Source organism: Octopus bimaculoides, chromosome 14, assembly GCF_046866305.1.
Source record: "Octopus bimaculoides isolate indiv1 chromosome 14, ASM4686630v1, whole genome shotgun sequence".
NCBI lineage: Eukaryota > Metazoa > Mollusca > Cephalopoda > Octopoda > Octopodidae > Octopus > Octopus bimaculoides.
In genome coordinates, this window is record NC_142941.1 from 939,017 (window position 1) to 957,234 (window position 18,218).

Genomic DNA, 18,218 nt, shown 5'->3' on the forward strand with positions numbered 1-18,218 from the left:
GGAGACTGGCAGACAAAACAGGCAATGCTCTCGAACGCTTGAGAAACTGCTAACCATTGCCTTTTTCTTTACTTGCTGAGTCTGGAGGGAGGTGGTGCCCATAGCCTTTGAAAACCCTTCAAGACCAATGAGATTGATGCTATTAATGATCTTCTTGAACAAGAAAGGTATGAGAAGGGAGGGAATTCAAGAGGCTAACTGTTCTGGGAAGAAAGAATACTAGGTGTAGTGATTAGTGGTGGACCTGAGACGGTTGGATACAGCAAGAATGATAAGAGGGGAAAAGACAAGAGGGTCGGGAATCCCTAAGCATCTTTAGATAAAAGTGTGCACACCTGAAGGCCAGAAGTGAGAACAGGTCTGTGAATGACTTTATGCCACTCGCTCTGATGGCCCTTTTCTTGATGTGGCACAGGATGTCTGTGTCTGTAGCAACAACACCATTCTAGATGCGAGAGCAGCACTCCAGCGCGGGCCTCATTTCAACTGAGTGAATTGTAACTACTTACTTTGCGAAGAAGTAACTTCTGTCCCTGAAGTGAGAGACCAGCCATTGGAATTTGATCTCAGCTATGTTTCTAGGTATGCTTTCAACAACAGGAGAGATCCTCAGAGACAGTGACGTTTAACACTTGAAGTGATTGCAAGGATTCTACTTACATACTGCTCACCATTAAGTGCGGCATGGTTTGATGATGTTGTCTTGGTATGAGTAATGTTTGTGTTTTATTGCCGTTGAAAGACACTAGACTGACATATCCCCGTTTGAAGATGCTTTTGAGAACTTTGTTAACAGAATTAGTGTGAGTTTGGTGTGTGGTGTCTCGGCTGCATGTAGATGGTGCATAGTTGGGGACGGTTAGGTGAGAATGAAAGCTCTAGTGTCATCTGCCTGAGAATGGACGATGTTGGTTGCTGCAGCAAGTCATTGATACATAGAAGGGAGGTTGTCCTAATGTTGTGCATTAGCAAATGCCTGTTTTACACGTGTGTGTGTGTGTGTGTGTGTGTGTGTGTGTGTGTGTGCGCGCGCGCTTGTGTGTGTCAATACACACACATACAGATTTACATGAACAGATACAAATAAATTTTGTCTTTTAAAATATCTAAACTGACTCTTCCATGATGTAGCGCGCGCACACTACATCGTTGGAGAGTCACTTTAGCCATTTAAGAACATACAAAATCTGCTGTGTTCGATTCCCATAAAGTACCATTAACTTTAAGCAATACCACTTTACTATAAAATAAATAATACTTTTAGAGGTTTGTCAAAGTTTGTATGTGAGGGTCTGTTGTACTGTTGCTGGTTGAACTTCACACGCACCAGTCTTTATTTCTTTCCCATTCAACTCCTGTTTTCTTTGTCTAACTGTAATGCACAGTTATTAACATTACTAATTTTTACCCGAAATGCTACTTAATACTCCGCGCGTGTGCGTGCGCTTTCTTTAGTTGTTTGCGTTTAGTGTCACGCTATAAAAATGAGGAAAGAGAAAAGAGTGACTGTGCTGAAAGAGGAGGAAGAGAGAGAAAGTATAATAAAGACAAAGAGAATAGACAGACACATAGGTAGGTGAAATACTGAAGAATGGAAGAGAGATAGAAAAATAGCCAACGACTAGATACCCAGCGAAACAAACAGCGAAGTGTGTTAAACATGGGGGTGGGGAAGGCTGCAGTCGTGAGAGTAGAGAAATAGAAGGAAAACAGATGGAAGATTACAGTAGAAAGAGTGAGTAGGAACAGCGTGATAAGATATTAAAGACTGAGCTAATGATGCAGAGAGAGAGAGAGAGAGGAGGGGAGAGAGAGAATTATACAGAAAGTTGAATCAGACAGCACAAAAAAAAAAAAGGAGGAAAAGAGAGGAATAGCCATCAGTCAGCCAGACAGACAAAATAAAACACAAAATGGAACAAATCTGAAAGAATTACTGTAAGACAAATAAGCAACATCGTTTTTAACGGGTACTACGATTGTGTAGGTATAGGTGTATGCGTGTGTGTGTGTATACACACACGCACGCACACACACACACACATAATGAAGAGAACAATATCCAACGTGTCGGTAGTTAGCTCCTCAGGAAGCACTCTCTTCCTGGCGACCCCCCATACAACAGCCCGACTTACACATACCTGGAAGAAGGCCGAGATGTGAAACGTTCAACAAAGCCCAAAAAAAAAGCATGCATGGGTATGTTATTGTCATAATTAGCAGCTCCCCCCCCAAAAAAAAAATTATCCAGGTAGTCGTCGCTATGCGACGCGGCATTGTCGCAATATATATATATATATATATATATATATATATACAATGCCATTCGGAAAAAAAGACTGTCCTGGAATAAATACAGAGCCCCCCCCCCCCTGTTATTGAATATATAAAGAAACAACTACACAAGAAATACTGGTGGGTCATTCCCATCAAAACATCTACCAAGTGTAAACATAATAGGCTACGAAAAAGTATGAGCCACCGGAAAAGTCAGCTGTCTTTCTAATGTGAAGATTCCTTTAATTTTCAAAGAGAAAGAGAATAACTAGGGACAACTGCTTCGAAACCTCCAGCTTCTGCATCCAGATTATAAATTCATATTTACACCAATAACAACTGGAGCGCTTGGTTTTGAGAGTAAATGCCGAAGTGACAATCTGGATAAGCTAGGGTTTTCAGGAAAAGAAATCAACTCCCTTACACATTACAAATACAATCTGCAAGCGGGACAATAAAAATATGCAAGACTTTTCTCAAGTTTCAAATGTGATATTGTTTGTATTATCAACATTCCAGCGATAGAGCTTTGTACTTTCGTTAGAAACCAGTTCCTTCCTCAGGGGAAGAATTTAAATAATTAAAAACAGAAGAGAACATAGAGACATGCATAGTTAGAAGTGGCTGCAACTAGACAGGTTAAAGACTGCTGGCCGAAAACTCGCTTGGTGATCAAACTTTGTGTAAGTGTATGTGAAGGCTTATTCTCTGAATTCAAGAATGAAACCAACTGTGAGTATGAACTGTAAAGATCCACAGTCCACGTAGCTGACAAGGACATACACAGGAAAGCCACTCTAGAATTAGCAAGACTTTAAATACTATAAGTATTTAGTGAATACTTATTCTGCCAAAGCAACACAGATATTTTATATGACACACACATATATACGCGTACGCACACGATGTATAAGTGTGTGCACAAACACACACATACTACATAGGTACGTACGTATTATACGTATGTATTTACTGTGAGTCATAAACACGAATTTGCGACAGAGCTACAGAACCTGATTCAAGCATCAACTGCTGCCTCAAATTGGTACTTGAATCACACATACACTTACATATAGATATACACACGTCTGTGAGAAAGCATGTGTACTAAAACCAAACTTCCGTCTTCTTTCTATGAAACTTGTAAGTAATGCGATTTTTAGTCTTTCGGTGAATGCAAATATAGATATATAAAGGCTCTGTATGAAACGCGTTTCACACCGACCTACCGACCTAGCTACCAGCCTGTCTATCCAGCCAATTATCTAGACGCACACATTCAAAGCTAATTAGCGGCTCCCTCATATACAGCCCCGAACATTATTATTGAAATTATTATCAATTTCTGATTTTGACTCAAGGCCAGCAATTTTGGGGGAGGGGAAGTTGATTATATTGATCCCCGTGTACAGCTGGTACTTATTTTATTGACGCCGAAAGAATGAAAGACAAAGGCGACCTCACCGGAACTTGAACTCAGAACCTTTCTTCGGTGTTGCTCTCTTTAACCAGTCCATTATTAATTTTTTTTTTTTATTTTTTTTTTTTAATTATTATTATTAAGACGGCGAGCTGGCAAAATCGTTAGCACACCGGGCGAAATGCTTAGTGGTATTTCGTCTGCTGCCACATTCTGAGTTCAGATTCCGCCGAGGTCGACTTTGCTTTTCATCCTTTCGGGGTTGATAAATTAAGTAACAGTGAAACTGTGGGGGATCGATGTCGTCGGCTAGACCCCTTCCCACAAATTTCAGGCCTTATGTCTCCAGTATAAAGGATTATTATTATTGTTCTTGTTGTTGTTGTTGTTACAGATGCCACACAGTATACAATATCATGAGGTTGTTGATTGAAGATATTATGTCTATTGGGGGTTTGTACCGTTTGTCAAGTCACAACAAAGACCCCAAACAGACAGTTCTTTATGCAATATGCAGGCAGTTCCAAGTAATGCCGACTTTTGCAATACGTCCAGATTGTTGGGTACTTCTAAGGTTTTCAGGTGGGGTTTTTTTCAGCTTGGGTGGTATTGAACCCAATGCTCCGATTACAATAGGGACAACTTTTATATTTGACTCTCATAGCTGCCACATCTTAGTAATCTCAATTCTCAGGTCTCCATATTTACCAGCCTTTTCTCTTTCTTTCATGATATGTTGATCTCCTGGCATTGCTACATCGATTATTAGGCATTCTTGTTTGTCCCTCCTAAAGGTTACTATATCCGACCTTCGGTGCTCTAACACTTTGTCTGTCTGGAAATCAAAGTCCCAGAGGATTTTTGCTTTCCCCTTTTCATCCATTACCTTTTCTGGTGTATGTTGGTACCAAGCACCCATAACCTCATATCGACTTTACCTTTCCTCCTTTCGGGGTCGATAAATCAAGTACCAGTTGTGTACTGAGGTCGATGTAATCGACTAGTCCCCTCCCCCCCCCCAAATTTCAGACCTTTTGCCTATAGTAGAAAAGAGTTATTATTCCATCCCAAACCACTGCTGCGACAACTTTTCCGATTGACCTCTGTTTCATAAAACCTGATTACAGAGAAATACAAGGAGTTAAAACGAAGATTTTTACGCCGACCGTTGAAGGTTTCGATTTAACACTTTTCGCTAAACGAACACCGACAAATGGGGTGTTCATTCTTGATGCTGTTGTTATTGTTGTTGTTGTTATTTTGCCCAGTGTTGTTAGCATACTGGACACAAGGCATAGCGGCATTTCTTCTGGCTTTATGTTCAAATTCCGCTGAGGCTGACCTTTGCCTTAAAATGAGTCCCAGTCAAGCACTGGGATCGATGTAATCAACTAAACCACTCTGCCCCAAAATTTTAGGCTTCGTGCCCATAGCAGAATTATTACCATCAAATCTAGTCTGCTACATATAGGCACATACACCCCATGGGCAGTAATTATATCCAGGAACAAATAAAAGGACAGCTAATTTTTTTAGGAGTAATTAAATGGTTAGAATGACTCCACAAAATACTGCGCGCGAGAGCACAAAATATAATCCTTTCTACTATAGGCACAAAGCCTAAAATTTTGTGGGGGAGGAGACAAGTCATTACATCCACCGCAGTACATGACTGGTACTTATTTTAGTAACCCCGAAAGTAAGAACGGTAAAGACACATGAAATACTGCTAAGCATTTTGTCCGGCGCGCAAACGATTCTGCCAGCTTGCTCCCTAAGCCTTAAATAGTATATAATGATAAATATATAGGTGGGGATGCATCATTTACTACTGCATGACATGTTGCGCGCGCGCACACACACAACACAAAAGAATATTAATACGAGATGAAGAACAGGCTATCTTGTAAATCACTAAGGAGCTTTGGAAAAGCACGCCATAAGCTTATTACCCAGATAAAATTATATTATATTTGTGTTTATATATGTGTGTATACATATAGAAAGAGGGAAGGAGGGAGGGGGAGAGAGAGAGGCAGAGACATGTAGACACACACACAAATGGATTCCCTGCAGACTGTGCAACTGAACACCGTCTCCGGTACCTCCATTACGCTCCAAGGCGCAATGCTGGCGAAGACAAACGACTAGCAGGCGCAATGCTGGCGAAGACAAACGACTAGCAGTGACCCAGTCATGGTTGACTCCGCTTTCTGTCAAGTCTCTCCATCTATCGATACGTGATACGGAATCGAGTGCGACGTGAAATCCTTTACAACTAAACCACGAGTCTCCAATCTCCATCAGAGGAGCCGAATTTTAAGATAAACATCAACATGCGTCTGAGTGTCATACGCACACATGAACGTACGCCGAGTAGCTTTGCGTCACAGGAGAGTATGACCTGGCAACGTGTGTCGTACTGTCACCAATTATGTGTCCATGTATCACAAGCAACAATACACTCCACCACCACCACCCCCATCCTTAACCCAGGTAGAAAAAAGAAGACTGTACCGACGACACTCGACTGGAACTCATCTTCAGCTAAGCAGACAGGAATAACGTGAAAACAAGTGTCTTGCTCAAGGACACAGTGAGCCACCTGGTCCAAGAAACGAACACATAAACTTATGATCGAGATCCAAACCACTACACCATCCTACACACATGAAACCAGACATTTCATGTGCACTCTCACAAATTCGAAACCAACGGTGCTTGCAAGTACTGTTTAAACTGGGGTTTCTAAACAGCTACTTACTACAATGCACGTTGATATGTGTGCGGGCAAGTATGTATGTTCGTGCACACAGGAACACATAGAGAATCTATTATTTACTATACACGGAATTTCCGCCGAGGTCGACTTTGCCTTCCATCCTTTCGAGGCCGATACAATAAGTACCAGCTGAGCACTGGAGTAGGCATAATCAACTTGCCCCGTCTCCGAAAAATGGTGGCCTTGCGCCAAAATTTGAAATCGATATAGAATTTAAATCGTGTGTATATTAATTGATATCATATTAACTAACATTTATCTCTAACGGGATGGGATACTTTTTTATGCTATAACGGAACAGTAAACTATATATATATATATATATAAATATATAATTAAACCCCCCACCCAAAACAAAAAAAAACGAGAAAAAACATAAAAACGACGCGAGGACGTAGTACATGCAAGGTTTTAATAAGACGCTAAGGGAAGGATATATATATATATATATATATATCTTTTACTTGTTTTAGTCATTAGATTACGGCCAAGCAGGAGCACTGCCTTGCAGAATTTAAGTAGAACGAATGAAACCCAGTACTTATTTGTTTTACTGGAGCTTATTCTATCGATCTCTTTTGCTAAAGCGCAAAGTTACGGGGACACAAACACACCAACACCGGTTGCCAAGCGGTAGTGGGGGACAGACACAGAGACACACGTATACACGACAAGTTTCTTTCCGTTTCTGTCTACCAAATCCACTCATAAAGCTTTGGTCAGCCCTGAGTAGAAAACACCTGTCCAGGGTGCCACGCTGTGGGACTGAACCCGCATCTATGTGCTTTTGGAAGCAAACTACTTACTACATACGCCTGCGACTATATACATAAAAACCATCCTCTTTTGTCATCTTGCTCGTTATTTTAATGTTCACACTTCAAAGAATGTGTGAGTCAGACAAAATTCATGGAGCCAGGGTTTCTATAGCCGAATGCTCCCTTCTTGTCATCAGCCCTTACCTTCTTTCCAAGTAAACAAGTTTTCGGACACAGAAGCAGCACAATTGGTGGATAGGATTTCATGGAAGATTGTCTATAAATGACATCGCTTTATGAAGGTGGCGTTCGTTTACAGCTGCTTCATAATCGAGAGGACATACATATTGTGGATGTGCTACTCTGTGTGTATTTGTAGTATAATAGGGACTAATAATATATTTCGTTTTGGTGAAGTCGGTCTCTTCAGTTTCACCGGTGGAGGTAGAGGCTCGTCAGAGAAGCTGTGGCTTATCATAACTTGCCTGATCACCCTCGGCTTCCACACGTGAAACTCAAAAGTAACAAGAGATTTGACTAAACGTGTGTGTGTGTACACATACATGCACACGCGCGCTTTTGAAGTCCCGTGGTTTCATTATATATATTGGAGGTAATAAGATTGCCGTGTGTGTGTGTGGGGGGGGGGGGGTATATGTATGTATAAATATGTGTGTGTGTATATATATATATATATACACACACACACACATACATACACACACACACACATATACACGTACACACACAATATACATATTATTATATGCATCTATACACATATATACACACACGCACACGGTATATAATATATATATTTATACACACACGCATATATCCCCCATTCTACCTGAGACAAGAGATACATTAAGCAGCGGCTAACGACATCGTCCGTTGTGTCCTAGTAATGGGGACACGAGATTAGATGGGGTAACAAGGCCTATTAAAAACAATAGTAATAATGATAATGGCATTATTATTATTATTCTTATTTGAAGTCCCTCTCCAAAACAGTCGCTCTCTCTCTCTCTCTCTCTCTCTCTTTGTATGGTGTGTGTGTGTGTGTATCAGCGATTGTTTTGTTTGTAATTACGATTGCTAATAATAATACTGGAGGTTTTTCAGGGATCCGTTGTACGATCATGAAATTAATAGTAATGACGGCGACTGTGATGATAATGGTAGTGGAGATGGTGTTAATGACGAAGATTTCTTTAATACATAAATAATAAATCAACCAAACACAAAAACCGTTCTAAAGAAGGAAGCGAAGGACAAACGTGTGTGTACGTGCGTGTTTACACACACATTAGGTATGTTACGGATCTATCTAGCAGTGTGTGTGTGTGTGTGCACGCGTGTGTATTACATATATATTTAAATAATCTAATTATATACTAAATAATATACAACCATATAATATATATGTATACATACAATTTACATAATATAAATATACATACATATAATACATAATATATATACAAACAATATATACATACTCATTATAAGATAGATAGACATACATACATACATACATACATAAGTATTGTATACATATTGTATAAATAAATACCTATATAAATGGATAGTAGATGCGTTACATGTATAATTTATACATTATATATAACGTATAAAACATCATACATTAGAATTTTTATATAATGCATAACACACAACGTCTGCATGTTGTGTGGCAGAAATCGCCAGGGTTTCGCTATAAGACAATTTCTCTCCTGTATTGTCGTATTAACTGTGAAAGAGAAGTGAATGTAGAGAGGCCCTTATTAAAATATTTCCTGGGGAAATGTGGCTAGACCCTTATTAAAATATCCCCTCAATCCCAATCTTTTGACCCATCACCCAAAATACTTTCAACTCACTTACGCAATAAAAACGATTGTGCGAGACTGAAAAGCATTGCAAACAGTTGCTAAAATGTCGAGTTAGCAACGACCAACACAAACTACGGAGTAGTGATTTCATGAACAATACGCTCTCAGCATTTCAAAAGACTGGCCTTGCACACATTTGAATATAGACACGCATATAGATATATATAGGCCTTTATAAACACTAAACAGGGGTACGCGTTTACTGCTCATAATGACTTCGTTATTCAGTTGAGTTCAAAATAAATATTTTTTCAAAACTTACTTACGTACGTGTGTGTGTGTGTGTGTGTGTGTGCGCGCCGGCGAACGGCAGATATGCATGCATAATATGCACTTTGCTAACTATTAGATATCCTACTATAAAGCTGTGTGTGATTTCTATCTACCACACGAGCGAAAGGAGGTGTATAGACAAATAAGCTACATCAGGTCAGTAATAAATCAGGTTAACTGTCCAAGTAAACATTGATGAGACTTTATTGATACAAACAAATACATTGTTGGGGTGTAGGTGTGGGTGTGTATATATATATATATATATATATATATATATATATATATATATATTGTATGCATAACGCATGTGTATATTAGACAGACAGACAGACAGACAGATAGATAGATAAACAGATGAGAGAATGTGTTCGTGTACAACACACACACCAAGTCCAGTTAAAACTAATAAACTAGTGAAGTGTTGACAGAACAATTAGTGAGGTGGTGATTATTATTATTATTATTATTATTATTATTATTATTAGGAAGCGATTAAACAGGGATGGTGCCACACTGTTCTTCCACTCGGAAATGGTGGCCCGTCTAGTAAACAGCCGAGTATGTGGCTCGTAGACAGGCATGAAACCCAGTTTTCACAATGTTTCTTTTCCAATGATGATGGAAATGATTCGAGTCCTGAATTTAAGAAACAGGAGTGTTTCGACCCTAACGACCCCAGTATTTTCATTGGTACCTCATCAATCCCAGAGTTACTGACACAAATACGACCTCAGCGGGATTTAACTGAGGATTTGAAGAGAACAAAACTATATACACAAAACAAATCTTGTCGGTGCTCAACCGATTCCCTGATGATGATGATAATAATAATAATAATAATAATAATAATAATAATAATAATAATAATAATGATAATGATAACAACAACAACAATGCTGGAGGTGATGATGGTTATGATTTATGACTGTGACCAGCGATTAATGAAACAGCAACAGTAAAAACGAAGTGCGCTTGGCGTATATAAATAGCTGTTATCTCCAAGAGGAGTTGTGTGTGTGTGTGTGGTGGGGAAGGTTTTTGACATCAGATGGATATTTGAATTCTATCGGTAAAATGTAAAAAGATAGTTTCGAGTTGTAACAGTGAAGTGCTGCAAAGTGTCTCTTGTTTCTGACATATGTCAACAGAAGGTGGGGGTGGTGCAAGAGATAACCTACAACAACCTTGTTTCAAATAAGGGAAAACCACCACCACCACCACCACCTCCCATATTTAGCCAGTGTCTGTCTTACACAAACAGATGTAAACCAGTTTCCCAATTAACAACTCTCGTTTTCTTCTATCGGAACTATTTGAAAACATTCACATTTAACAGATACAATCATCGCGCACACACACACACTAATCTGGTTGTGTGTGCATCATAGCAGCAACTCGTACAAAAATCTTTATCTCTTCGTCTGTCAGTCTTTCATATTTTCTCTCTTTCGAAATCAATTTACAGATCAGACAAGCTTCAGATAACGCACACACACACAAACGATAATCGGTGTTCTGGAGATTAATCTTGGCGAAATATCTGTTACTAAGACCTACCTGAGGCTGTTGGAAGCAGGTAAATTTATCCTGAAGATGACGGGCTGACGTTAGACATGGAGCAAGCCCCAACACAACCTGCAACTGCAAGCGCATGTTTCTGGGCATGGCGGTTGGTGGATGTTTTGCCTAGCCACGGCCTCATGCATATATAACATTTGCTTGAGAGCGCAGCAAACACACAGACAGCTACAACTTAACACACTAAGCAAGCAGATTTCCATGCACCGCCGCCGCCGCCGCCACCACTACCACCATCATCATCCTTCTTATTATAAAACAGTGGTGTGTGTGTGTGTGTTATTGTAGCTATGGTGGACCACAACAGTCACAACACCATCTAAACAGGACTACAGATTATATTATGGGAAATTTTTAACTAAACAGGAAAATCGTTTTCTCATTCAGTCGTTATTTTATTCTGCACATACTTAATGATTTGTTTGTCGGCAGACGTTGTAAACAACGACAGTCACAGCCAATAGCACCAATACCCTTCCATATAGGATAGAGAAAAATAGAAACCGAGCAGAATATTTACGGAAAGAGTGATGGAGATTATAAAAGAAAGATTGAAACATGTCGAGAAAGAAAAAGAAGAGAAGAAAGGAAGAATATGTCTGTATGAAAGGTGAACATCAATGAAAACGAATAGCAAATATCTTTGTTCTTTTTCTAGCCGCAATTTCTAAACCTGGAAGAAATGGTCTTCCCCCCCCCCCCCCTGCGACACATATTTTCAAATAGTTCCTTCTCGCTGCTTTTATGCTCGACTGATTTTCTTCAATGTAGATTTTAAGAATAGTAACGTTAAAGCTTGTTACGGTTATGTAATCGTGTTGTATTCAAGATTAGTTTGTTATTATATAATATAGGGGAGGTGGAGACCAGAATGGTGAACTAGTAAAGGGGCTGGGTTAGGGTTAGGGTTAGGTGAAAAAAAAACAAAGACATCACCCACCCCAACCCCCACCAATTAGCCCTGCTAGAGTTAGTAGGGTAAAAATCAATAATAGTTATAGCTATCATTGCCTAATAAAGATGGGAAGATAGTGCTTGTTACTAAGAGTCTAGTTAAAGCTGACGGACCGAGAAGGGCACCACATAAATGTGAACCACTACCCGTCTCATTTAATGAGTTCGATACAAATAACGAATGCATAATCACTCCTCCAATATCGTCTACAAAAATATACAGCACAGTTAAAATAACACATCTTGGTGGTAGCACCTTTATGTCGGTATACATTATTTCATAAATGAAGCTTGCAATTTCTCTACTCTCTGCCCATCATACGCTATCAGCCCCGTCATATTCAGGATAAATAATATACCTGCTTCTAACAGACTTTCGTTTTCCTTTTCAGAGATCATTGTGCTTTAGCCCTCAATAGTACAAACCCTATACAAAGCAAGAATGTACAACCTAGACTGAGTGTTCACACATCTGTTACGTATATTCACTTACAACCACCAGCAACTTGATAAGCCGGTCAAAACGCGAAGCTTTGAAAATAATGGCTGAAGTTGCTTCTAGAGCTTCTGCTACCATATTGCAATAGTTTCTACTTCTCTAAACAGTATATCACACACACACACACCATTCTTTTTACAATCCATGCTAATGTCTTTAATCTTAACATCCTCTCAGTTTCTTTCTCTTCCTATCTTGTTTGATATATTTCCCGACATTTTAGTCTGAAAGGATGTGCCGTACTCACAAGCTATCCTTTGCAAAATGGGAAAGCTGCACTGCAATCACCCACCTGAATCAATATCAATTGAGCCTCACCTAATTAGCCAGTGTAAGATTATCTCTAATGGAAATATTAACAATCAACCCTCCCAACAGCAAAGGAGAATCACCCTGCAGGGCAACAGCGGTAACAGCTGGCCAGTTATTTAATGCACTGCACATAAACACCACCATCTGGTCTATAGAGGTGTCGACTACATTGTAAATATTGCGGTTAGGTCTCTGATCGGAAGAGAACTTCCTCTCACCAACGTCAGAAGGCCTGAAACCAACTGGAGGACGACAGTGCTACCATTCTTCTAATGAAGCCGTTAAAACAAATATTTCACAGTAATCAATCAACATTATATCCTTTCCCCCAAACCCTAAACAACGCCCAAATCTTTCTTAACTTATTCAATTACATTTACAAAATAACAGCATTAATCCTTCCATATTGTTTCACTGTTGTTGATTATGTCATTCTCCGTGTATAAATCGATATTATGTTTATATTGATCCTGATACTGAGAAATCACTTCAACTTGCAAGGACAGTGCAAAGAACTCTCATAGAAAATGACAGTTGCAACATCTCTGTCTGATTCTCAACTGCAAGTGTGCAGCTGTTATGCAGCGATGCCATTAACATTAAACTCGACTTGTACCATTGCTCAGATATTTCTCAAAATACTATTTAATCATTGAATTGACAAAGGAGCCGGCCTGTTAGTGGTCACTGGATCTAATAGAAGTAATAGCCAAATCGCCCTCTAATTAAACACCTATAATCGTAAAGAGGAGGACATTAACTAATGCTCTTCCTTAAAAACACACAGCGGTCAGAGTAGTCTATTTGACCAGACAAGCCTGATACTTAACAACTGAACGAGTAGAAGCATTCCCTTTTAGTTATCCTAAAACAATAAAATCAATCATTCCCCCCCCCCTCTTGACATGTAGTCTAACTGGCTTTATTCCAAAGACACACCACTAAATTATTACTGTCATCTACTTGAGATTCATATTTCCTCACAACCTACCGCAGCAGTTCTGTTTCTTCTCAATTCTCTGACATTCACAAGGTGAAAATAGATTACCTTTCGGTTCCAATATATCTTTTTAACCACTTTTTCATCAGCCATCATCATGTTCCCTCTTTCCCTATTGCAACACTAATATTTTCTCAGTTGTTAATATAGGGAAAGGGGTTCCCATGGATGGTTATTAGAATTGGTGTCAAATGTTGGCACAAGGCCAGCAATTTTCAGGGGAAGGGTAAATCCATTGCATCGACCCCCGTGCTCAACTGGTACTTATTTTATTGACCCTGAAACGTAGACCATGGCAGAATTTGAATTCAAAACGTAAAGACAAACAAAATGCCACTAAGCATTTCGTTCTGCATGCCAACAAGTCTGCCACCGTCTTAGAGGTGATTATTAATATTAACAACTTTATCTTGGAGCTTTCTCTTTTGTTGCCCAATTTTTATAGGGGTCTACTTTCTTAGAAAATGTTAAGTGTGTAAATAGCGTGCGTACGTGTGTGTGCGCGCGCGCATTGATAACAATTTAGGGCGTCACAGGAGTGATGTGACAGTAACATGTCATTTCATTTGTTATCAGGACCCCTCAGCCCTATTCTAACATTGCTATCCCATTTCATGTGGACACAGATCAGCAGTCAATTGAATTAAACACCAGTACTTAACTTGTAATTATTATATCAGATTGATCATCACTATTTGAACTTGGAATGTAAAGAGCAAATATTCGAATGTATTTTGTCACATGCTGCAAATGTTCTGCCAATCCACCAGCCTGGCTCCTCCCTCATCACTTCCGTTACCAACAAAACTGTTAGGGACACCAAAACATTTCACTGGGAAGCTATGGATGAAGCAGGCTTTCAAAGTCACTTAAAAGATGGCAACTAGTAGGAAATGTTGCTCTGTACATCTATGAAATCACTAACAACGTACTAAATCATATTTAGAACCAAATTTATCATTGATAATATATTTTAACATGTGAACCAGTCGAATAACTTCTTTCTGCTTAATCCATCAGTTAACTATTTACAGCCAGCAATATTTCCCTCTGATTAACTCATTCTTTCCCAATCACTGAATTCAATCTGTCACTCCCATCATACCAATAAACATTATTTCATTACTCCTTATTCTCAACAACATATTGTCCGACCTTACAACACAATCAACTGTTAACAATACAGACTATAAAAATCATATAGAAAGTATTACAAACAATTTGTTGTAGTAGTAGTAGTAGTAGTAGTAACAGTAGCAGTAGTAGTAGTAGTAGTAGTCATACCAACTTTAAAATTAGATCATTTCTCCTTGAATATTTCTGAAATAAAGACTTCTACAGGCACATGATGGATTTATTAGATTAGTATGTACACACGCCAGACAGTCAAGACAACTAAAATTTTATAAACACATTGGAAATTCACGGTATAAATCTCAAAATAGTCTTCTTTTGTTTACTAGATTCAAAAAGTAACTCGGAAAAAATAACTGATAAATATCGACCATTTTTTAACAGTTTCAATCACATGCCAAAGTATTTTGATAACATTTCTCTCCACCCAGTAAACAGAAAACCGGCGAAAAAGATATGAGAAAATAGTCAAAGCATTTATCATATTCTAGATGTGAAATGGAAGATATAGAAAATGATTTACAAGTGAAAATGTAGCAATGGCAGATGATAGATACTTCAATCATTAGATTTTTACAACAATGTTGACAGGAAATAAAGTCAAGGAGAGTCAAGAAAGAATCTTGTAATTCCGTTCTACTTTCTGGGTTTAGGGTGAGAGTATTCAACATCAGCACAAAAGACACAAATAGTGATTGGTTGAACTAAATGACTGTATGCAGTCTTAGTGTCATGAGGATGTCTATAACAGTTGAAAGGACAATAAAAGACAAGAATACCTAAACTGGATAAAGCTGGATAAGTATGTGGGTGAGTTTCAATATTAGAGCCTTCTCTTATATTTTCTGATGTTGTGCTTTCTACATTGTTACATAGAAATTTATCTTCAAGTGCAAAGCTTTGTCTCGTATAGAGCTATTGACTCAGCTCACATACCTCTGCAATCAACTTGACTGTTTCTTATTCCCAGCACAGTAAATCTGTCCCCTTCAGAAGCATCTATCCTTGTTTATATTTTCCTTTCTACATCTGACTTTGAAAACAACTACCCAGTTTTTAAATCTCCTAAAAACACCCAACATATACTGCTCCGCCTCCACACCTACCCACTTATCTTTCTTCAGATTAAACTAAACTATTAAGAAATCCTCAGCAGACAGAACAATGCAATATTTCATTTAAATAAATTTATGAACACTGAAACTTTGAATGCTGAATGAAATTGGTCATTTACACCACCGGCATCGTTGTTGTTGTTGTTGTTGTTGTTGTTATAGGTGGTGGCGGTGGTAGAAAGCAGTTGTGATTGTAATTTAATCGATCATTGATAATTTGATAGACTTATTTAACATCAAGGTCATTATTCTGCAGTATACGACAGCAGAGATGCAACGAGCCTCTTGCAAAAAATACGACACAATATCAATATATTATCTTCAACTTTAAATAATTTGATAAAACACAAATTCCCAAGAAATTAAAATTTTAAATTTTAGTTTGAAAATGATAGGACACATCATTGTCACAGTATGTGTGTGTGTGTGTGAATAAACATGATTAGTCCGCCAGGCTTGATACAAGTGGTAACCTGAAATTGTTATATAATGTTGACCTGTATAAAATGTATAAAATATAAGGAAATCAATAATTAATAGCATTTCTAAATCTCTGAGATGTGTCATTATTGGAATAGTCATTTAATGATGGAAACCAGCATGGCTATGCCCATGCCTGAGCAACACCAGCAAAGACTACTGCAATCGAGATTGGTAAATTTAAACATAGCCCCAAAAATACTAATAATGTAAGACTCTTAAAACAATGTGGAACTGTAGGAATAAAAAAAGAGTCCACCAGAAGGGGGTTAATTAAATAATCAATATTTAGTAACTATTAATTATTATAGTTCTATGTAATATCTATATTATTATATTTATTAATCAATATTTAGTGTTGTTATTATAGTTGTATGTAATAAATTCAATATGACAGCTAAAACAAACCATGGTATTTTTCTGCACAGATTGTTACCTGCTAATCACATCGATTATTGATTAAGTTTATGTCCCTGATTCTGAGAGTTTAAAAGAAGCTGTATTTAAACATCATCATCATCATCATCCCCCTGATCAGGAGTAACAGTGACAGTTCCAATGAAGTAGTTGAAATTGAGAAGGAAAGGTCAATGAAACAGATATCAGGGACACAGATGTTCTATCAAGTGAACATGGTGGAAAAGCTGAAACAAGAGCCCCAGAAACTATTACAATCAATAGTAACAAATATGAAGTAGGTGTAATAGAAGAAAGCTAAGGTGATAGTTAGGAAGGGGGGGTGCGCATAAATAAGGTGTTGGTGGAGCAATTTATCTGCCATAAATTTCTGCTATGACCGACTAACCTTGTGGTCAGAGTCATCTTATGTCACTGACCACTACCTTCGCTGAGTGTATTTAGCTGTAAATATATACCATGTAGAGTGTTTCAGTATTTTGTAATGACCGTTTCCACTATTCTTGCACATTTTGACCAGTACTTTTACATTGTTTATATTCAACAATATCACATGATTATATTGTTGCAAATAAAGTTCTTTCTATTCCTAAACACTCTTGTGGTCTGGCATTTTTAAATGTTACTTCTTTTAGATTCCAGCTATGAACTTTGATTTCTAAACGAAGGGTAGTATGCCACCAGTGGCTTTACTCAATAAGGATGTTGTAACAGGCTTTCCGTGTAGATATTAAGGGAAACGTACCTATACTCTAAATATGAAGTGTTGTAAAAATTATATCTGAGCAACAATGACTCATCTCAGAAGTTTAGAGATATAATTTAAACAAAAGTCATTAGTAGGAACAAGAAAGATCAAAGTTAGTTTCTATGTGGTGAGAAACTATCAATTTATCTAACTCACCCTCTCGCCAATGGTTTCTTCCACCTGAAAAGAATAAAAATACATATTCAACAAAAATTATATTACTATGAAAAAGAAAAAAGAAAAATGTAATAAAAGTGATTTCACAACAATCTGTTAGTGTTTACCCATAATTATTAAACTCTAACAAAAGACTAAGTCTTTTGTGTTCATTCTGTAAAGTTATTAAAGATGGTGAGATTTATTAAATTATCTGAAATACATTATTATATTTAGAGTATATAGATTACCAGGGACTAAATAAATATATATTTCCTTTCATTAATTAGATGGTGGTGGTGGGGAGTGGATCTGTGCCAGACAGCTGAAATCAATATGGTGTGTATTCAATGGGAACTTTAGTAAGTTGACAGATGGAGGGAAAATGGAAAAGAAGTGAATTCCAAAGTGTTCAAG

At 38.0% G+C, this 18,218-nt stretch overlaps 1 protein-coding gene across 1 annotated transcript in view; it reads right to left on the reverse strand.

The window, feature by feature from the left end:
• The window catches only part of LOC106879341 (estrogen receptor), a 110,887-nt gene extending 93,056 nt beyond the window's left edge, over window positions 1–17,831 (reverse strand). The window contains exon 1 of the mRNA XM_089362120.1: window positions 17,802–17,831. The gene's annotated coding sequence lies outside the window, so the exon portion shown is untranslated. The remainder of the gene's footprint in view (window positions 1–17,801) is intronic.
• Window positions 17,832–18,218: the final 387 nt, after the last annotated feature.